The sequence below is a fragment of the Caretta caretta genome, chromosome 4, assembly GCF_965140235.1.
Source record: "Caretta caretta isolate rCarCar2 chromosome 4, rCarCar1.hap1, whole genome shotgun sequence".
NCBI classification, from domain to species: domain Eukaryota; kingdom Metazoa; phylum Chordata; order Testudines; family Cheloniidae; genus Caretta; species Caretta caretta.
This window is the reverse complement of record NC_134209.1, coordinates 133,682,585-133,705,037: the sequence shown is the minus strand read 5'-3', so window position 1 is coordinate 133,705,037 and position 22,453 is coordinate 133,682,585. Positions and strand designations below refer to the sequence as shown.

Genomic DNA, 22,453 nt, shown 5'->3' with positions numbered 1-22,453 from the left:
GTGGAAAAATTCACACCCCTGAAAGCGGTAGTTTAACCAATCTAAGCTCTGGTGTAGAGACTGCTAGATCAACAGAAGAGTTATTCCATCAACCTAGGCTACCATTTCTTGAGGGGGTGGATTTACTACAGCAACGGAAAACCCCCTTCTGTTGCTGTATTAAGTGTCTATGCTACATTGCTACAATGGCATAGCTGGAACTTTATACGTGAGTAGTCCCCCCTTAAAGTGAATAGGATTATTTACGCTTAAAGTTAAGCATGTGCATAAGTGTTTGCAGGATCGGGGTCTAAATGCCAACCTCATTGAAGTCAATGACAAAACACCTTTAGATTACTCTGGGCTACGATTTTGTCTCTATGGGCTTAAGTGGTGTGGGCAGCTTTGCAGGGTCATCTGCAGTGGGGTGAATATCAACTTTTAAAACATTCAAAAGATTGGAAATGGGGAAAAATGTAAGTTTTTCATCTACTATGATACATCTACACTCTGTGTTGTACATCCTAAAACCAAAGTCAGTTATTATTAGAGTGTAAAAGTTAGTGAATAAAGTATCAGGAGTGGTAGGGAGAGGCTAATTATGTATTTACCTCAGTAGAAAGAAGTGTAGTCTAGTAGTCTGAGTACAGAACTGAGAGCCGTGAACTCTTAAATTCAAATCCTATCTCTGACAATGACTGGCTGTGCGGCCATCAGCAAATCACTTAGGATAAAATTTTCAAAAGCTCCTAAATAGTTTAGGAGCCTAAAGTCCCATTTTCAAAAAGTGATTTAGAGACAGATTTTTATCTAAAGATGCAGACAAGTGCCTAGTGCAGTGGAAAAAACAGTAACGTTTTGAAAAATGGCGGCGGGGGCGGGAACCAAAATACAACAATGAGAAGATGCATTTTATTTCAATTTTTTAATTGAAAACTTAAAAACCTGAATTTTTTTGAATGAAACTTTGTTTGAAAATTAAAATAAAACAAACCGAACAGCTCTAGTGCATTCATTAAACCAGATTACAGGTGTGTTTATTAAACTGATAATACCTTGTCCTCCTTTATTTTACAGATGGGGAACTGAGGCATAAATAAATTTAGCCCCTGCAAAAATTTATGCATGTTTCACTTCAAATATGTGGGTTGCCCTAGTGGATTCAAGTTAAACACATGATTTCACTGGGATTCCTCACCACAAGTGTAAACATATCTTTCAAAGCTCAGACCCCATGTGACAGCAAGATAGTGACAGAGCTGGGACTAGAAGCCAGATATCCTTGCTCCTGCTTGGCCTGTCCTCATCTCTCTTTAATAGCCACAATGCCCACAACAAAACAAAAGCTCATTTACCACTGGGGTGCAAAGTGATCCAGGAGCAGATCTAGACAAACACAATCACGATCTGCTGCTGGCTTCAAAATGACTAGTAACGCATAAACCCTGGCGTGCGTAGAAGTACATGACGGGCTCGCTAAAGAAAAAAACAAACAACACTTTTTGTATGGGGCAAATAGTGTTAGGTCAGATTCACCCTCAGATTGGACTTGACAGTCCCAACATCCTTCAGACCTGCGCACTGTCACTCACGGGCCTGCCTCACCACGTCTCGTTGCAGGCAGCCCGTGACTTTCGCGGGGCGGGCTGAGCCTCTCTCCTGCACCCTACCTGGGCCGCCCCAGTCCCGGCCCCTTCCCCGCGCCCACAGAGGTGCAGCGGGGGCGCGCGGGAGGGAGCCGCGCGGAGCCCTCCCGGGGAGGAGTCGGGCTGGAGCAGGTGGAGGAAGCGGCCGGGCTCCGAGGGAGCAGGCAGGGGCTCGGCTCCAGCGCTGGAAGGGGCTGCGCGGCCGGGCCTCCGCTCCAGGTGCGACTGGAAGCCGGCGGCAGCCAGGTGAGCTGCTGGCGGGGGGACTGAGCCACAGCGCCCGGGAAAGAGCCCGGCCGCCCCTGCTCCGCTCCGCTCCGCTCCCTGGGCGGGTTGGGGGGGTTCTCCTGCTGGCTTAACCCCTTCCAGGCCGCGCCCCCGGGGATTGCCTGGCGGGGCTGTCTTTGGGGCGCCCTTCCCGTGGCCCTGGGCGAGCCTCTCGCCCCCTGCCTGCTCCTGCTGCACGGTAGGAGGGGGGCGGCCCCTCGCCTGCTGCCTTTCGCGGGATGGGCTGCGGGGAGGCCGCTCGTGGCTCCGTCCCCGGCAGCGCGCTGCAGCAAGCGCTCTAGACTGGGGGCGGCCCCGCTCTGCTCTCCTGGCCGCGGGTGGGGTGGGGGGAGTTGTGTGTGGCATTAGTCACCGAGCGCTTTGCAGACTAAGCAGCATTGCTTAGGTCGAGGGCTGCCGGGCTAATCCTGCAGCCCTAGCCTAAAGGCGGCTGGAAACTCCGATGACTCACAGTGGCTTAAAAAATGAGTTTTGTTTCAAATGCAAACATTCCCTCTTGGTGAGCCGGGCACGTTTTGAGTTGCTAGGACCTGTTGGCGTAATGTGCGTTTTGCACCCATTATTTGGCTTCAGAGAAGTTACCTGCAACAGGTCCAGGCTGGAAGCTCAGCATACTATCCGCAGGGCTTGGAACGCGGCATGCCTGGTGTAGTTGGTGCTAGAAAGGTGCTTATGGTAGGGTTGCCAACAGTCCCTTATTACAAGGGATGGCCCTTATTTCTTCATCTCTGTGTACAACAAGATCAGGAGTTGCTGAGTGCTTCAAAAAGCTGCAAATAATACTTCTGGCAAGTGTAGGTGAGTGCTGCTTATTACTATTGCTAATATTAATTATAATAACGATGATGATATGGAGAGGAGAGGTGGGGGTGCTAAGAAAGCAGACCCTTATTTTTGACAATTTTAGCAACCCTAAAAATAGTATGCCTGTCACCCTGGTTTCTCAGAGGAGAGTCTCTGTGGTAGTCCTTAGGGGAGAATAGATCTGACCCTTGCAATCAGCATTCACTCCTCCTTTCAGATCTCTCTTTGGTTTGTGTGTCTGTAGATCATAGAATCATAGAATATCAGGGTTGGAAGGGACCTCAGGAGGTCAGATGGAGGGAGGGATAGAGCAGCTCAGTAGGGTGAGCCCAGAAGTCTGTTGTATTTGAGGGAAAGTAGGGGGAGACTTGTACGGAAACAACTTACATTGTTTCCAGGTCAGACTAGATGATCTTCTTTTGGCCTTAGCACAAGGCACCCACTCAGATTCACAAATTCTGTCTTTTAAAAATCATCACTTTCCAACTAACTTTGAGCCTTTATGGTGTTTTGGTATTTGAATTACAAACTGTAGGCATTCACAAGTGCTTCCTGGTATTTTTCCAGTCATGTGAAAGTTAGATATTAAAGCATAAGGCTGAGAGGCTTTTTAAAGGTGAGGTGTGCAAAGAACTAGATGGCTTAAAAACATTTTCCTCAGGGACAGCAGTGTAGTAGTGGTAAGATATTCCTTAAACCCCTGAAAGCTTTGAAGATCACTTTCCTCTGCTTTAAACATACCTCCAGTCCCCTCAGGCTTTGCATCTAACGTTTATCTGAGAAACTGAACTCTATGAACATCCCTGCTCAGGTCACCAGAGCTGGGGAAGCTGGCTTGGGTAATAGTATGTAGTGGGATCTGGGTCCTTGAATCTTTTAGGTGACCAGCTTGAATCCAGCCCAGGTCAATGATGACTGAAAGCTGTTGCCATCCAGAATTAAAGGGAGGAGGGTGCGAGGGGGAGGAGGAAAGAAGTGAATTGGCCTGCTTCTCAGTGGAAAGTTCACATTCCAGAAAACACCATAATAATTGGCATGTTTTGAGCTTGTGAGTAACAGAGAAGGCCAGGAATAAATGAGCATGGGGACTTACCTGCTCTTGTACTCCTATGAGGTGGCTATCATGGGTAGGCTGTGGGCCCATCGTTGGGGTGATGTGGAGACGCTTCTCCTGCTGCTGTTTGTGCTGTATTTGGTCTGTAGATGTGAATCACTTCAGCTTTCAGTGTGGTGTTAATCTGCCACTTTCCATGAGTCCTAGTATTGTATTTAGTTAAAGGTATTTAAAATAAATTATCTGATAGGCTTGCTGCTGTGAATGGCTAGTCTCTGCCTCCTACTAGCTTGTGAATCTGAGACTGGGATCTGAAATCAATTCACATGGCCAACTACATATCTCCCTTCTTATTTCTAATTTTTATTTATTTGTGCAGGAATGTATAGCTGCAGACTCTGGGGCATGTTTTATTCAGACATAACTTGCACACCAGATGCAAAACATTAATTTCCTTTTATCTCCAAAGATGTTAGAATGTTTCTCTTCCTCCCCACCCCCTTTCTGTATTTCACCATGAGGAGGTGAGTCATTGCTCTCTAGTCAGTGCCCCACTGATAGGGAGTTACTAGTGAGCCTGCATAGTGGTAGGTTAAATACTGTTTTCTTTATAATCTCATCTCTGTGTGTTTTTGTTATAAATCTCCAAATGTTCAATAAACTCCTTTTGGCTTGAATTTTTTCATGCTTTGTCAAAGGCAAGAAGACAGATTTTTTTTCTTCTTCTTTTGGGGTGTGGAAGGAGGAACCACTTTTTGGCTAAGGTTTAATTCTTTGTATTTGTGATCTCTCATAGCTCAAAAATGTCTTGTTGCAGAAATTTCAGGCTGGTTTATACAGACTTATTCATAAGACCAGTATTGTCACAGTTTAGATCCTGATGCTTTAAGTTCCCATGCACAGATAGACGCTGCACATAAGCTTGCAAGAGCACATCCTTAGTTTTCAGTTTAGTTACTAAAGATCAAATACTTGAAGGGGTGCTGTCGGGTCAGCCTACATTTTCTTAAGTAATATTTGACAAAACCTAATGCCAATAGAAATGTTTCCACTGAAATAAAAATATGAATGGGAACAGTTTATTTTTAAAAGCTATCTAGCATTCTAATGTAGTGGCTGAAAACCAAACATTGCAGTTATTTTCCCGATGCATGCAATCAGAAACTGAAAGATTAAAAACTGAATGGTTTGTTTACATTGCTCAAACTGATAGAAATGCAAGAAGTGGACAGTCTAAAGCCTGGAGCCTACAAACTCTTACAGCTGTGCTTAATTTTACCCATGTGAGTAGTCCAACTGTCTTTGATATGAATAAAAATAGGCAGATGTGCGTTTGCAGCACAAGAACCTAAGAGGTGAAAAATAAACTCAATTTCTAAAAATCTGAGGTGCTAGCAACACAGGTGGTTAATTCTCTCTCTTTTTTTTTATATGAATTTTAACTTGTAAGTGTCCTGTTACTGTTGGAATTTCTGTCCGGTTGCATGGTGCTGAACATCTGACAAAAACAACAATTACAAGTCTTCTGGCAATTCATCATATTTTTACTTTCGGTGGGACGTGTAGCCCTGTGAGCATCTGGTCAGTTGTTTGTTGGTGGTTTAGGCCCTGATCGTACAGATGCTTATGGATGCGAGTAGTCCCATTATACATAAAATTACTGTATGTATGTAAGTGTTTGCAAGATCAGGATCTGAGTTTATTGCTTCTGCAGGCCCGTTTGTTTTCTAGAAGTGTCAGATTTTGCCAAGATAACTGATAGGTGAGTCTTGTAATGTTGGTGAGGTGTTTAGCAGTTACCACCTCTATGAGACCTTTCCTACCCAGATATAGTGGCCCAGGCAGCCTCCAGAGTTTCATCAGAAATACCAAATGACCTTGGAGTACTTCACCCTGCATTCAGTCTTTTGACGCAGAGGATTCCAAGGGTTTCTGTTGATGCTGCAACACCTGAAGGATTTAACAAATGGGAAGTGTGTTACACCTTTTAGGGCCCCGATTAACCTGCACAGGTCCTAGGGAAGGAGTGTTATAAGTCCTCAGGCCGATCCATGTTGCTGGGGGAAAAAATTCTGTTAGGCCCCAGGTCTTTGTGACCTATTGATCCTTCTCCAAATAGCCAGCAATGCTTGTAACTTCCATGGAACCTCACTCTCTTTTAAATGTGTCCCTTAAGTGAGGCACTTCAGAGTTGCCTCTAAAGGCTGAGGTGAGTTGGGGCAAACCAGGATATTACAAGAGTCTGTGGGAGGAAGCTGGGGTGCAGGCAATTGAATGGAGGGGTCATGGAATAGCTGAGATGATGTGCGAGCCTGGTTGAAAGGAGGCTTTTTGGGAGGGGTGTGGCGGGATGCTAGCCACCTTCTCTAATGAGAATGTGGAATGGAGTGTGTATCTTTTAAACTGTCTCTTTCACATTTGTATATGTCCGCCTGTTCTTATGACACAGATGCATTTAATGATCATTTGTTTTTGTTTTTTCTCCTGGGCTTTTCAAAGTATCCTATGTTAAAGTGTCTAGATCAAATAAGGAATATAAAACACATCCTTAATTGAAGACTGAGGCCAGTTGAGGAATCTAAACTATGTTCTTTGTTGAAAACAGTCCATGAGACACTGAAATATATTGAGTGCTAATTTTTTAAACTACACTGTGAAAACTGTTTCACAAGAACATAAGAATGGCTGTACTGGGTCAAGACCAATGGTCCATCTAGCCCACTATCCTGTCGTCGAGCAGTAGCTAGTGCCAAATGCTTCAGAGGGAATGAACAGAACAGGGCAATTATTGAGTGATCCATTCCCTGTCTGGCAGTCGGAGACTTAGGGACACCTGGGACTTATTGCCATTGATGGATCCATCCCCCATGAACTTGTTTAATTCTTTTTTGAACCCAGTTATACTTTTGGCCTTCACAACAACCCCTGGCAATGAGTGTCACAGGTTGACTGTGTTGGGTGAAGAAGTACTTCCTTATGTTTTAAGCCTGCTGCCTATTAATTTTTTGGTTGACCACTGGTTCTTGTGTTCTATGAAGGGGTAAATAACACTTCCCTGTTCACTTTCTCCACACCATTCATGATTTTGTAGACCTCTATCATATCCCGTCTTAGTCATCTCCTTTCTAAGATGAACAGTCTGTCTTTTTTAATTTCTCCTCATATGGAAGCTGTTCCGTACCCCTAATCATTTTTGTTGTCCTTCTCTGTGTCTTCCAGTTCTACTGTATCTTTTGAGATGAGGTGACCAGATCTGCATGCTGTATTCAAGATGTGGGATACCATGGGATTTGTATAGTGGCATTATGATATTTTTTGTATTATCTGTCCCTTTCCTAATAGTTTCTAACATTGTGATAGCTTTTTTGACTGCCGCTGCACACTGAGAAGATGTTTTCAGAGAACTATCCACAATGGCCCCAAGATTTCTTTTTTGAGTGGCAGTAGCTAATTTACACCCCATCATTTTGTATGGTGTTGGGATTATGTTTTCCAATGTGCATTACTTTGTATTTATCAACATTGAATTTCATCTGCCATTTTGTTGCCCAGTCGCCCAGTTTTTCCTTGAAACGCTTCAGAGTCAGCTTTGGACTTAACTATCTTGAGTAATTTTGTACTGTCTGTGAACTTTGCACCTCTCTGTTTACCCCCTTTTCCAGATCATTTATAAATGTGTTGAACAGTACTGGTCCCAGTACAGATCCTTGGGGGACCCCGCTGTTTACCTCTTTCCATTGTGAAAACTGACCATTTATTCCTACCCTTGGTTTCCTATTTTTTAACCAGTTACTGGTCCATGAGAGGATCTTCCCTCTAATCCTTTGGCTGCTTACTTTTCTTAAGAGCCTTTGACATTGAACCTTGTCAAATACTTTCTGAAAGTCCAAGTACAGTGTTACTCGTGTCCATAAGTTTGTTGATCCTGTCAAAGAATTCTATAGATCAGTGAGGCATGATTACCCTTTACAAAAGCCATGTTGACTCTTTCCCAACAAATCATATTCATCTATGTATCTGATAATTTGTTCTTTACTATAGTTTCAACCAATGTACCTGGTACTGAAGTATGCTTATGGCCTGTAATTGCCAGGATCGCCTCTGGAGCCTGTTTTAAAAATTGGCATCACGTTAGCTATCTGCCAGTCATCTAGTAAGAGGTTGCATACCACAATTAGTAGTTCAATTTCATATTTGAGTTCCTTCAGAACTCTTGGGTGAATACCATCTGGTCCTGATGACTTATTACTGTTTAGCTTATCAATTTGTTCCAAAACCTGCTCTGACACCTAAGCCTGGGATATTTCCTCAGATTTGTCACTTAAAAAGAATGTTTCAGGTGTGGGAATCTCCCTCCCATCCTCTTCAGTGAGGACCAATGGTAAGAATTCATTTAGTTTCTCTGTGATGGACTGGCCTTCCTTGAGTGCTACTTTAGCACCTTGATGGTTGAGTGGCCCCACGGATTGTTTGGCAGGCTTCCTGCTTCTGATGTACTTTATTAAAAAAAAAAAGCTGTTTGTTTTTTGTGTTTTTTGCTAGTTGCTCTTCCAATTCTTTTTTGGCCTGCCTAATTACACCTTTATACTTGATTTGTCAGAGTTTATGCTCCTTTCTGTTTTCCTCATTAGGATTTGATGTACAGTTTTTAAAGGATGTCTTTTTGCTTTAACCACCTCTTTTACTCTGTTTAGCCATGGTGGCTTTTTTTTTTTTTTTTGGTCCTCTTAATTTTTTTTAATTTGGGTTGTATATTTAGTTTGAGCTTCTATTATGGTGTTTTTAAACAGTTTCCATGCAGCTTGCAGGCATTTCATTCTTGTGACTGTTCCTTTTAATTTCTGTTCAACTAGCCACCTCGCTTTTTGTGTAGTTCCCCTTTTTGAAGTTAAATGCTACGGGGGTGGGTTTCTTTGGTATTTTCCCCCCTTACAAAGACGTTAAATTTAATTACATTATGATCACTATTACCAAGCAGTTCAGCTCTGATCACCTCTTGGACTAGGTCCTATGCTTCACTTAGAACTAAATCAAGAATTGCCTCTCCCCTTGTCGCTTGCAGGACTAGTTGCTCCAAGAAGCAGTCGTTAGTGGTGCCTAGAAATTTTATATCTGCATCCTGTCTTGAGGTGACATGTACCCAGTCAATATGGGGGTAGTTGAAATCCCCCATTATTGTTGGGTTTTCTGTTTTTGTAGCCTGTTCAATCTTCCTGAGCATTTCACAGTCACCATCACTCCTGGTCAGGTGGTCGAAAGTATATTCCTACTGCTATACTCTTATTATTCAAGCATGGAATTTGTACCCACAGAGATTCTGTGATACAGTTTGATTCATTTAAGATTTTTACTATATTTGACTCTATGCTTTCTTTCACATGTAGTGCCACTCCCCCACCAGCATGACCTACGCTGTCATTCCTATATACTTTGTACCCTGGTATTGCCGTGTCCCATTGACTATCATTGTTCCACCAAGTTTCTGTGATGCCTAATATATCAATATCCTCATTTAATACCAGGCACTAGGGTTCACCCATAACGTTTGTATACAAGTTGTCTGCCTTCATGCGGTATAATTGACTTTTCTTCGTTTGACTGTTTCTCTTCAGTTCCTACCTGTAGTTTATCAAATTCTATCCTCTCCTCTTTACTAAGATACAGAGTATGTCCTTTAATAAATCTTCCCCTACTTGATGTCTCTATCCAAACTGCATGCTCCTCTGTCAGCTTTCCCCCAGCTCTTGGTTTAAGAACTCCCCAGTTTAAAAACTGGTTTCATTTTGGTTTAGGTGGACCCCATCCTTCCTGTATAGGCCCCTCCTTTCCCGAAAAGTTCCCCAGTTCCTAATAATCCTAAATCCCTCCTCCCAACTCTATTTTCTCATCCACTCATTGAGACTCTGCAGTTCTGCCTGTCTAACTGGCCCTGTGCATGGAACCAGAAGAACTTTAGAGAATGCTACCATGGAGGTCCTGGACTTCAGTCTCTTACCTAGTGTTGCCTGATTTTATGGGAGATTAATAATATTGTTTAGATAATATGGGTTATAGGCTCACCAGTTGATCAGAAGATAAGGTTATTGTGTCAGAATCAGACTACACAGAATTTGCAGGGAGATGTATGATAAGGAAACTCACACTGAGAACAAAAGGCAGCTTTAAACCTTTTATTGAGATAAATGGAACAGTAATGGAGTAATCAAATCAAATTAATTACAAAAGCAATGTTATTCTAGCAGTACATGTGGTATTATAAACTATAAAAGTTTATCAATTAAAATACTCACACCCTTCCTTGATGATAACTTGGTGATAAGAGATAAAAGGCTAGCCTTGCCTCAGGCATGCCAAGTGAATTTGATGGTCCAGGTTCCTCAAGTCTTGAATGAAGTGTGAAGAACTTAGAAGAAACTAGAGCTAAAAGCTATAGAAAGACTATAGAAGCTAACTTAGTTTACTTAAAACTAACAATTAAGAACTAACAATGATGAACTAACAATAAACAAGCTGAATCTGAACTTCCCCAACATGGTGGGTTGCCCCTATTATAGGGCCTGATCCCTAAGTGCCCTCCTTCCATGTCCAAACTTAACTTCCTCAGCCACAAAAATGTTAGGGTACCCTTACTCTATAGGCTGGCATGTTCATGCATATTAATGTTGTATTTGTAACTATTAGAGACCATTAGCTCATCCTCACCTCTCTTATATCTGTCCTCACCAGTTATTTTCTTGTTCTTTGTGGTGTACCTGTTAAGTCTGAAAAAGGCCATGAACTTGGGTGGCCTTACCTACCAACTTGCTTTAACTTTCCCACTTATCTGTGTGAAAGGTCACTGTCAAGGTTCCTCCCCCACTCTGAACTCTAGGGTACAGATGTGGGGACCTGCATGAAAAACCTCCTAAGCTTATCTTTACCAGCTTAGGTCAAAACTTCCCCAAGGTACAAAATATTACCCCCGTTGTCCTTGGACTGGCCGCTACCACCACCAAACTAATACTGGTTACTGGGGAAGAGCTGTTTGGACGCGTCCTTCCCCCCAAAATACTTCCCAAAACCTTGCACCCCACTTCCTGGACAAGGCTTGGTAAAAAGCCTCACCAATTTGCCTAGGTGACTGCAGACCCAGACCCTTGGATCTTAAGAACAATGAACAATCCTCCCAACACTTGCATCCCCCCTTTCCTGGGAAATGTTGGATAAAAAGCCTCACCAATTTGCATAGGTGACCACAGACCCAAACCCTTGGATCTGAGAACAATGAAAAAGCATTCAGTTTTTTACAAGAAGACTTTTAATAAAAAATAGAAGTAAATAGAAATAAAGAAATCCCCCCTGTAAAATCAGGATGGTAGATATCTTACAGGGTAATTAGATTCAAAAACATAGAGAACCCCTCTAGGCAAAACCTTAAGTTACAAAAAAGATACATAGACAGAAATAGTTATTCTATTCAGCACAATTCTTTTCTCAGCCATTTAAAGAAATCATAATCTAATGCATACCTAGCTAGATTACTTACTAAAAGTTCTAAGACTCCATTCCTGTTCTGTCCCTGGCAAAAGCAGCATACAGACAGACACAGACCCTTTGTTTCTCTCCCTCCTCCCAGCTTTTGAAAGCATCTTGTCTCCTCATTGGTCATTTTGGTCAGGTGCCAGCGAGGTTACCTTTAGCTTCTTAACCCTTTACAGGTGAGAGGAGCTTTCCCCTGGCCAGGAGGGATTTCAAAGGGGTTTACCCTTCCCTTTATATTTATGACAGTCACAAACATATATACTATATACTTTAGCTCATCACCACCTATTCAGGGTGAAGGTATTGATCATACGTATATTAACTTGCCTTAGCTTAACATACAGGATGTTGCCTGTAGGTTCCTTGCGTTACATCTAAAATACCCTAATTCAAATTGATAAACCTATTATAATAACAAACTTATAATGTAACAAATGATTAAACTCATAAGAAAAGATTTTTATGCAAGCAAGCAAGCTAGCCCTATAGGTAAGGCTAAGATTTTGTAAAAACCATGGACAGGTCACGGGGAGTAAAGAAAAATTCACGGAGCCTGTCCGTGACTTAACTAAAAATAACTGGAGGCAGGGCTAAGTAGGGGTGGGAGGAATGGAGTCTCATGGGGGAGGGGGAACGACAGGCCGAGTCCCCTGCCATGGTGGGGGACACAGCCCCGGTGGCTGCAGTGTGGGGCGCAGCCACAGCGGTGCTGAGCTCCCACTCCGGAGCTGGCTGTAGCTGTGGGACAGGTGTGCAGTCCCTGCTGCAGCCCCCTTACCCCTCCCAAGCCATAGGGCAGGGGCTACAGGGTCCTGGTTCCAGCCATCCAGCCCTAGTTGCAGAGCAGGGTTACACAATCCCGCTTCCAGCCCAGCAGCTGAAGTGGGGTAAAGTCATGGAATCTGTGACTGCTGTGACCTCTGTGACTAAATTGTAGCCTTATCTATAGGCTACACTAGCAGCCTAAATTTGGTCTCCAGGATCTCTCTCCTACCTTTCCCTATGTCATTAGTGCCTACATATACCATGACCACCGGCTCTTCCCCAGCACTGCACATAAGTCTATCTAGCAAAAAGAAAAGGAGTACTAGTGGCACCTTAGAGACTAACCAATTTATTATCAGTCTCTAAGATGCCACTAGTACTCCTTTTCTTTTTGCGAACACAGACTAACACGGCTGCTACTCTGAAAGTCTATCTAGATGTCTCATGAGGTCTTCAACCAGCAGGCAATTCACTTTGCGGTTCTTCTGGTCATCAGAAATCAAACAATATATTTCTAACAGTCGAATTCCCCATTACTATTACCTGTCTCTTTCTAATAATAGGGGTCCCGTACCCCAGAGGGGTATCCTCAGAGTGAGAGGATACAATGACATCATCTGAAAGGGATGGAAGTTGTGTCTCTGAAAGTCTCATCTGTGTACCTCTTTGTATTCCACTTCAGACACTCTGGTTTCCTAATGGGATGAAATTTTCAGAAGAAAATTCTTCTAACCTACATTACACACACACATCTTCAAATTGTTTGCTGAGACATAAAATTAGAGGGCAGGTCAAACTAAGGCTGACAGTGGAACTCTCAATGTATCCTCAACTCTAGAGACAGTATAAGGCCCCCATAATATTTTGTGAACTCCAGTCTTGAAGATTTTTTGCTGCTGTTCTTGCAAACTTGCCTTTTAAAATAGTAGAGCTCTCACCATAAACTTCTTTTCTGTTTATAAGTGCAAATAGGTGTGTGTGTGTGTGTGTGTTGAAAATAGCATCTGAGATGATGAGGTTATAGAGGTAGATTGCCCAGAAGGAATTTTGTGAAAACTACTTTTCCCCAAGCAAGGGGTGAATTTCATACAGTAATGGCCTGACTTCTGGAGGTTTTGAGGATCTCAATACAGAGGCTGCAGGTGCTCAGCCATAAATGCTTTGGCAGAAACAGACTTTAAAAAAAAAAAAAAAAAAGTTAAAGAAGTTAACTGGTTTGAAAACATTAAAGAAGTTGCAGTAATGCAACAAATCTGCTCAACAAACCTCCCATTCAGAAACTAAGGACTTGTCTACACTTACAGCACTGCAGCAGCGCAGTTGCACTGATAAATCTGCGCTGCTGTAGTGCTAAGTGAAGACGCTACTTGTGTTGACAGGAAAGCTTCTCCCATAGGCGTAGGAACTCCACCTCCCTGAGAGGAGGTAAATATGTTGACAGGAGAAGCTGTCCTGTCGACATAGCACTGTCTGCCTTGGAAGTTTGGTTGGTATAACTGCATCACTCAGGAGTGTGGATTTTCCACACCGCTGAGCCATGTAGTTATACCAACATGACTTCGTAGTTTAGACCAGGGCTAAAATTTGCTCTCTATAATACTAGTGTGTTCATCTCATGCAGATTTTGCTTTGGGACAAGTGAGGAAGGGGAATAGCTTGAATTCCTGTGGTAAATTGCTGTGTAGTATGCGGCACCTCATGGTCTCGGACACCATCCAATGGCCTAGGGATATCTACATTGAACACATCACCGGCCACCGACAGTACCAGGAGGTGTGAGCTGGTATGACATTGTGCATCAACTGTGGGAAAGGGACTGAGCGACTTTTTCCATTGGACCATATGAACTGGAACCATAAACTCACTGAACATTAAATCCCACCAAATGAGGGTAAATGCATCCTCATCGTATCCACTCATTCTACTCCACACCTGACCATAGCCTTTATATGAACAACATACCCCCATATCTCAATGTCTCTACTTTGACCCGTTAAACTTTTACCCCCAGTTGGGGAGATTGCAGATTATGTATTCCTTACGCCACCCGTTCCTAAACTGAATTTCGCACCCCTTGATAATCTGTACCTTATTCCCTGATAACCAGAAACTTCTATGCTTAAACGCCGTACGGTTTTCTTTTTACTTCAACATCATCTTAATAAAATTATTAAATCTGTAAACTTGACTAGCTAGGGTTTCTCTACTAGAGCTCTTCCTCAGGAAGTTCTTCTCCCTGTCGTTCTTAGCCCAGGGAAAAGGAAACTGGAATGCATAGGCTCTGGCAATTAAAAAAACATTATAAAGAGCTGGGCTAAATAATTGCCCTTGTATGATAGCACTTTTGGCCACTTATAAACCTAGCCATCTACCATGCCACTAAAGGGATTCTGACCATCTCTGTGGACAGTTGATGGTGAAGTGAACAGATATCAAATAAAAGTGTTATGGAGTTACAACCTGTTCAAAAGGCCCAGAAACTCAAGGAAGGCCAGAGCTGGAGGGAGTCCTGTTTAACTCTCTTTTTATATTTAGAAATAACTTGTAACAGAGACTAGTTAAAAAGCTTTCTGAATTTACTTCCATTAATGGCATTGGCTCTCAATCTGTAGATCATTGACCACCTATGATCTGCGGTACTGCTTCTGTCTAGGGCTGTCGATTAATTGCAGTTAACTTGTGATAAATTGCAATTAATTTTTTTAATTAAAATTAATTGCAATTAATTGCAGTTTTAATCACACTGCTAAACAATAGAATACCAATTGAAATTTATTAAATATTTGGATGTTTTTCTACATTTTCATATATATTGTATTAAGTTGTAGTTGAAATCTAAGTGTATATTATTTTATTGCAAATATTTGCACTGTAAAAATGGTAAAAGAAATAGTATTTCTCGGTTCACCTCATACAAGTACTTTAGTGCCACCGCTGTGTCGTGAAAGTGCAACTTACAAATGTAGGCTCTGAAGTTTTACATTGTTTTATTTTTCAGTGCAGTTATGTAACAAAAAAAATCTACAAGTCCACTTAGTCCTACCTCTTGTTCAGCCAATCGCTAAGACAAACAAGCTTGTTTCCATTTACAGGAGAAGAATGCTGCCCTCTTCTTATTCATCAGCAAGTGAGAACAGGCATTTGCATGGCACAGTGCATTAATTACATTTGTGACTGAACTCCTTGGGGAGAATTGTATGTCCCCTGTTCTGATTTACTCGCATTCATGTTATAGCGATCTCGGATGATAACCCATCACGTTGTTCATTTTAAGAACACTTTTGTGCAGATTTTACAAAACGCAAAGAAGGAACCAATGTGAGATTTCTAAAGATAGCTACAGCACTCAACCCAAGGTTTAAGAATCTGAAGTGCCTTCCAAAATCTGAGAGGGATGGATGTGGAGCATGCTTTCAGAAGTCTTAAAAGAGCAACACTCCGATGTGGAAACTACAGAACCCAAACCACCAAGAACGAAAATCAACCTTCTGCTGGTGGCATCTGCCTCAGATGATGAAAATGAGAATGTGTCAGTCTGCACTGCTTTGGATTGTTATTGAGCAGAACCTGTCATCAGCATGGACGCATGTCCTCTGGCATGGTGGTTGAAGCATGAAGGGACACATGAATCTTTAGCGCATCTGGCACATAAATATCTTGGGATGCCGGCTACAACAGTGTTAGGAGCATGCATATTCTCACTTTCAAGTGACATTGGGGTTTGGTTCGACTAGGAAAAGGGGTGTGGTTCGACTAGGAAAAGAGGTCGAGCTCAGATTGTGCTTCACTGGTGTGCTAAATAATCCTGACCTAAACTTGACCATTTTCTCCAGGGTAGATTGAGAGTATCACCTCGTCGTACCATTTGTAGCTGGTTGAGTTCTAGCCTAGCTAAATGGACTGACAAAGTGCCACCCTGCATTTATACTGGGGGAAATGGTCGTGTTTAGGTCAGAAATAGCTAGCATATTAGCTAAACCCAACCTAAATGCAACCAATCTTTTTCATAGATTATAATGCGATAAGGCTAAGAACCAGTCCCTATAGGACCCCACTAAAAATACCCACTAGATTTACAATTGCATTCTGCGACCTGTCATTTAGGCATTTAATGTGTACATACTGATTTTATATCATTCTAGTTTCTTAAAACAAAATGTCATTCAGTACCAAATCAAATGCCTTACAGAAATCTAAGCATCAGCGCTACTATCTTTATCAACCAAATTTTATAATCTCATTAAAAAAAAAAGCCAAATTAGTTTGATAGGGTCTATTTTCCATAAACCCTTGTTGACTGGCATTAATTATATTACCCTTCTTTAATTCTTTATTAATCAAGTCCCATCTCAGTTTTTCCATTATTTTGCCTGGGATTAATGTCAGGCTGACAATTCTATAATTACCTGGGTCATCCCTTTTACTCTTCTTAAATATTAGCACAACACTTGCTTTCTTCCCGTCTTCTGGAACTTCTCTAGCTTTCCACGACTGATTTGAAAATCATCATCAAGTGCATGTCTACATTGCAATAGAAGACCGATGGTTCAGATGTGGCTGGCCCAAGTCAGCTGACTTGGGCTCATGGGGCTTGGGCTGTGGTCTATAAAATTGTATTCATAGAGTCATAGAATATTAGGGTTGGAAGAGACCTCAGGAGGTCATCTAGTCCAGGCCCCTGCTCAAAGCAGGACCAACACCAACTAAATCATCCCGGCCAAGGCTTTGTCAACCCAGGCCTTAAAAACCTCTAAGGATGGAGATTCCACCACCTCCCTAGGTAACCCATTCCAGTGCTTCACCACCCTCCTAGTGAAATAGTGTTTCCTAATGTCCAGCCTAGACCTCCCCCACTGCAACTTGAGACCACTGCTTCTTGTTCTTTCAAACTTGTAGAGTTTGGGCTTGGGCTGGAGCCCAGACTATAAGACAGCACAAATTGAGAGGGTGTCAGAGCCCAGGCTCCAGCCTGAGGCTAAACATCTAAGCTTCAATTTCATAGCCCAAGAGCTCTAGCCTGAGTCAGCTGATCTGGGCTCTGAAACTCAGTGCTATGTTTTTTTATCATAGTGTAGGCATACCTTGACAACCCAGAGAGCTCCTTGGCTAGGGCTTGGCTTCTTGCATCTAAATTATCTGGACCTGCTGATTTTAAAAATGTCTATCTTTAGTAGCTGCTGTTAACAGCCTCCTGAGTTACTGTTGGGATGGAAAGTGTTTTGTTACCATGTTGTGACTATATTATCTGGCTTTCTCCCAAATACAGAACAGAAATATTTCTTGAACACTTCTGCATTATTGTTGACACTTCTACCACTTCCCTCTACTAACACCAATACCAGTTGTAGGATTTTTTTTGTTCCTAACATACTTTCAGAAAACTCATTATTGTCTAACGCTGCTGGCAGTACATTTCTACTTGTGTCCTTTTGCTTCCTTTGCCAGTTTTCTACAATTACTAGTTTCTGATTTACATTCATTATTCTCAAGTTCCCCTTTCTTTTATTTCTTATATTTTTTTAAGAGACAAGATGGGTGAGGTAATATATTTTACTGGACGAGCTTCTGTTGGTGGAAGGTACAAGCTTTCAGACTTCAAGGCTTACACTACAGTTTAAGTCGACATAAATTGTCACTTGCGGGTGTGAATCCGAGCAACATAACTTATGCTGACTTAAGTGCTAGTGTAGACAACACTATAGGGGCAGGAGAGCTCTGTGTAGAACGACTACACAGAGAGCTTACATGAGTGCAGCTGCACCATAAGCTCTCTAGTGCAGTAGTTCTTAACCTTTTCTGACTACTGTATCCCTTTCAGGAGTCTGAAGCCTGAACCCTGGGGCTCAAGCCCGAGCCGCTGCTGCCTAGGACTGAAGCATGTAACTTAGCTTTGCGGGGGGGGGCCCCCTGTGGCGTGGGGCCCCGGGCAATTGCCCTGCTTGTCATCTCCTAACACTGGCCTTGCACTTGTGACCCCCCCAACCCACCCTGCGACACCCTCCCTCCCGCGGGGTCGTGACCCCCAGATTGAGAGAGACAGATCTAGATGAACTGATGTACCTCCTGGAAGACCTCTCTGTACCTCTGGTTGAAAACCTCTGTAGCCATAAGCCACAGAGTTTTTCTGATCTGGGGAAAGAAATCAGAGTGAGTTAAGTACAAGTAAGGAAAGATAGTTAAGAATAAAGCATAAGGTGGTAGGAGGTCACTTAAGATAGTGTGGGCAAAAAGGGTTAGATTGTTATGCAAAAGGGGTTTGAAGTGGGCCATTAATGGTTAGCAAGCAGAGGTGGTGTGTGTTTCAGAATGTTGCAATGGGTTATGAAACCAGCGTCCCATTTAAATCCAGGGTTTTTAGTGTCTAGCAGTGTTATCAATTCAAATTCCTAGGCTCACCTTTTGAAGGTGTTGTGCAGGTTTCCTTTGCAAACAACACTGCAAACATATTTTTTAAAAAAAATTGTGTGCTTTCACTTCTTTTCTAAGTCAGGTAGGCTTTTTTTAATCAGTGTGGCCTTTTTTCTCAATTGTGTGATTGCACCTTTTTAGGCAGCTAGTAAAATGTTCTTAAAAAGTTTCCAATTAGCATGCACATTATTCTCTTTAAATTTTTTCCCAACTGATTTGACTCATAATTGTATTCAGCTTTGTGAAATTGACCATTTTAAAGCACCAAGTATATAATTAAGACAAACCTCTGCTGTGCGATTTAGTGATTGGCCTTATAATAATGCATAGAGGCAGCCTTAACTCTAAACATCCTTACATTGGGGTGATTAATCATTCTCCATCTTCATGTTGTGTTAACATAAGATTTTGCATTTAATTTCCTTGTTTCTCTTTTTTCTTTTGCTTTAAAGAGAATCAAAATAACAAAGAGGAACATTTGGAAAAATATTTCACTGAGTACATTTGACTCTATTTTTATGTTTGATTTTCAACCAGCTGAAGGAGCCTTTGCCCCGGCGGGGTGGGAAATCTTTTTCTTCTGCCCTGAAATTCTCCTCCGGGTCCGCTGGTAGATGCAGCACTCCTTGCAGCAGCTTAGAGATTCTGCAGCAGATCTGAATAAATTAAAAAGTGTATGTTTGTTCATTTTCATATTTAATTTAATAATTAGTAGGTTTTTTATTTAATTGGATAGTAAATTGGTTGATTTTTACTCTTCCTCCATCCCAGAACTCTAGTGTGCTCCAGAATTTTGTACTTAAAACTCCCAACTGCTTGTAGAAGTTTTGCAGAGAAGGGGAAGAGAAAGAAAGGAGCTAAAAGTTTTGGCAGAGGAGACATTTGGGACTTTTGGCTCCTTGGAAGGCATGGGGGGCAGTTTGGATATTGGGAACCAAGCAGGTGGTTGAGATTTTGGCACAGAAAAGGGAATGAGTCTCCTTTTTACCTCCCATTTGTGCAACAGCACAGAGTTGATTTTAAACTTGTGAAAGAGGCTTCGAACTCTTATTTTTTCCATTCCAGCAACTCTTGATAGCAATCAGTTGCCCAGAGCCCTACTGCTCCTGCACCCAACAGTGGTAGGTTAGTATATTGATTTGGCTGGATGTGTTTGTGCTAAAACAATGATCAATGAGAAAGTTAAAAATATATATAAAGATAACTTTGCCATTAGGATTCTGAGTTAATTATTCATTTATATGAATGGGGGCAGTTTGCCTTTCTCAGAGCTATTGTTTTAGGCTGGCTGCAAACTCAGGAAGACAACTATGTATTAGTTAATATTTATTTTGTTATATAGAAGATTTTCTGCACAACTAAAAGTGCTAGCAACATAAGTGTAAAGTGAATGCTTGGATTCTGGAGCACAACTTCTGTAGCAAGAAGTCGGTTTGGCAGATACATAACATTGCAAATTTTAAACTTGATTAGTATCGGAGTGCTTGAACGTAATGAGTGTTTATGGTTTGTGAGATTCTTCTAAAACATCTAAGAAGCTTAGATTATAATTCTTTCCTCTTATTTAAAGGTTAATGTGGAAAAATAACTTGAAAACTAAAATGTCTAGATAGGTTGCATTTAAATGTGAGGGAAGAAAGGAGGAAGGGAGTTGGAAACTGATTAGACAAAACTGAGATATTTTTAGTCTAGCAAAGTCTGCCTCCTCAGACCAAAAAATAGAGTAGCAGAGAGTGGTTTGGCATGAACCTTTGTTTCCCCTAACCTATTTTTAACTTCAGTTACTATACCAACAGAAACTAATCATCATCCTGGAAACAAATTAATCTTTTAATAACAAATGTTTGCATATTTTCCTTTCAAAACTGTTTCTACTATCCCTTTTAAAATCAACCCTTTCCCACTCGTGACTGTTTAAATAGGCAGGATACATCATAAATTCCCAGACTTTTGCTGAAATTTGTTACAAAATCATTAGGGGACAAATCTGCTCCTGGGTCGAGACATATAACTCTTCTTAACTTCAGTGTGAGCTGCTTACATGCATCTGAGGGCAGACGTTGGCCTTAAGAAATTACTTTATAACTTTGCAAAAAGAAAAGGAGTACTTGTGGCTGTAGCTCACGAAAGCTCATGCTCAAATAAATTGGTTAGTCTCTAAGGTGCCACAAGTACTCCTTTTCTTTTTGCGAATACAGACTAACACGGCTGTTACTTTATATCTTTGTAGCTAACCCTGCAGTGTGGCTCCTCTGAGGAAAATTTGGAAGGGTTAATCATTATTCTTGTGACAGTGCTGCTAGAAACTGAAAGAATTATTAACTTGACACATTGCTTAACAAATATATCTGTTAAACATTTGAGAAGTAATCCAGTCTTTTTGGACTGGGAGGAGTGTGTACAACCTGTTACTTCTCCATTGCTCTCCTGGTCACAGATTTGGTCTGTGTTACAGCGATAAGGGCTTGAGACCACCTCAGATAATTGCAGCTTTATAGCACCTTTGATCCCCAAACACTTGGGTATGTCTTCATTGCAGTTAGCCCAGGGTCTTACTGGGTGTTGTCCCTAACCCACCTGCCATCCACACACAAACCTCTCACCCGAGTTTGGTAGTGCTTTCAACTGGGGCTAGCTCCCTTGACTTCAGGTTATTCACAGAAGTTCGAGTGGTGCTTTCATTTGGGCCGGTAACCTGTCTACTTTGCAGTGACGATGCAGGCTAAAGTACTCAGTGCCATCCCACAATTCCCTCTACGTGCCCAGATGGATAGATGAGTTCTCCCACAATTCACTGGGAAAGAATTGTAACGTGGCTCAGCTTATTGCAGCACAAAGAACCTTGGGATATACCCCCAGAAGCCCACGCAGTGCCAGTGAGGACAAGTGACTCAAATGGGGCATGGCAAGGTGGCTGCTTACGCCCAGGTGCCAATTACCCAGGCTACTCTTCAGTCAAGACATATTCTATGAAGACTGTCCCTCATTTGGAAACTTGGCTGACCGGAGTTAGGTACTTGGGTCTGCATATAGGCAAACAAGTAAGTGACCTGGTTTGCAGAGGTGCTGAGCACCTGCAACTCCTAAGGGACTAATTAATCAACCAGACGTGAACATTTTTGAGCTCCTATAATTCAGAAGTCACTGACTCACTCTCTAGTAAAGTCTCAGATAGGAATGTTTTCAAAGCATTGCAGACAGTTCTAGCAATGCAATTTTCTGGGTGGAATGGGATTTAGTCATCTAAATCAGCGGTTCTCAACCAGAGGTGAGCGTACCCCTGAGGTATGCAGAGGTCTTCCAGGGGTACATCAACTCATCTAGGTATTTGCCTAGTTTTACAACAGGCCACATAAAAAGCACTAGTGAAGTCAGTACAAACTAAAATTTAATGCAGAGAAAATGAGAAAGTAAGCAATTTTTCAGTAATAGTGTGCTGTGACACTTCTATATTTTTGTCTGATTTTGTAAGCAAGAAGTTTTTAAGTGAGGTGAAACTTGGGTTACACAAGACAAATCAGGCTCCTGAAAGGGGTATAATATTCTGGAAAGGTTGACACCCACTGATCTAAACCTCTGCCTCATTCTTTGAGAATATGCCCCCTATGGCAGGCTGTTAAAGGGGCGAGTACACCAGCTGTTGTGGGATGCAGCAAACCTTTTCCAACCCCTGCTGCTGCAGATGTGGAAACTGGTCTTTGACAGGCTGTCCATCCCTAAATAATGTCTGACTGGGGACTTGTGTTGGGGATATAAGGAGAGCTTAGAGAATTCTTCTCCCCCTCGCCCCTCCTCCACATGTTACAGATGCTACAAAATTATTTGAAATGGGCAGCAAACTAAAAGTTAAGGAAGTGTTAGACCTTTGAGAAACAGAAGCAGATTATCTAGATGAGGAGATGTAGCAACTAGTATAAGTAGCTATTTTATTTTAATGTTTGTGAAAGATGCTGGATTGTGTACCCTGGAACCATACTCTGGAGAGATC

At 42.0% G+C, this 22,453-nt stretch overlaps 1 protein-coding gene across 4 annotated transcripts in view; it reads left to right on the top strand.

Annotated features, from left to right (window-relative positions):
• The first annotated feature begins 1,572 nt into the window (after positions 1–1,572).
• SH3BP2 (SH3 domain binding protein 2) overlaps positions 1,573–22,453 on the top strand; it is a 65,162-nt gene continuing 44,281 nt past the window's right edge. Inside the window, exon 1 of one of the 4 annotated variants that reach the window (XM_048849071.2) lies at positions 1,573–1,871. The gene's annotated coding sequence lies outside the window, so the exon portion shown is untranslated. Of the gene's footprint in view, positions 1,872–2,218; positions 2,712–22,453 lie in introns of those variants that run through there. The other 3 variants (XM_048849067.2, XM_048849070.2, XM_048849068.2) reach the window with 3 other exon arrangements.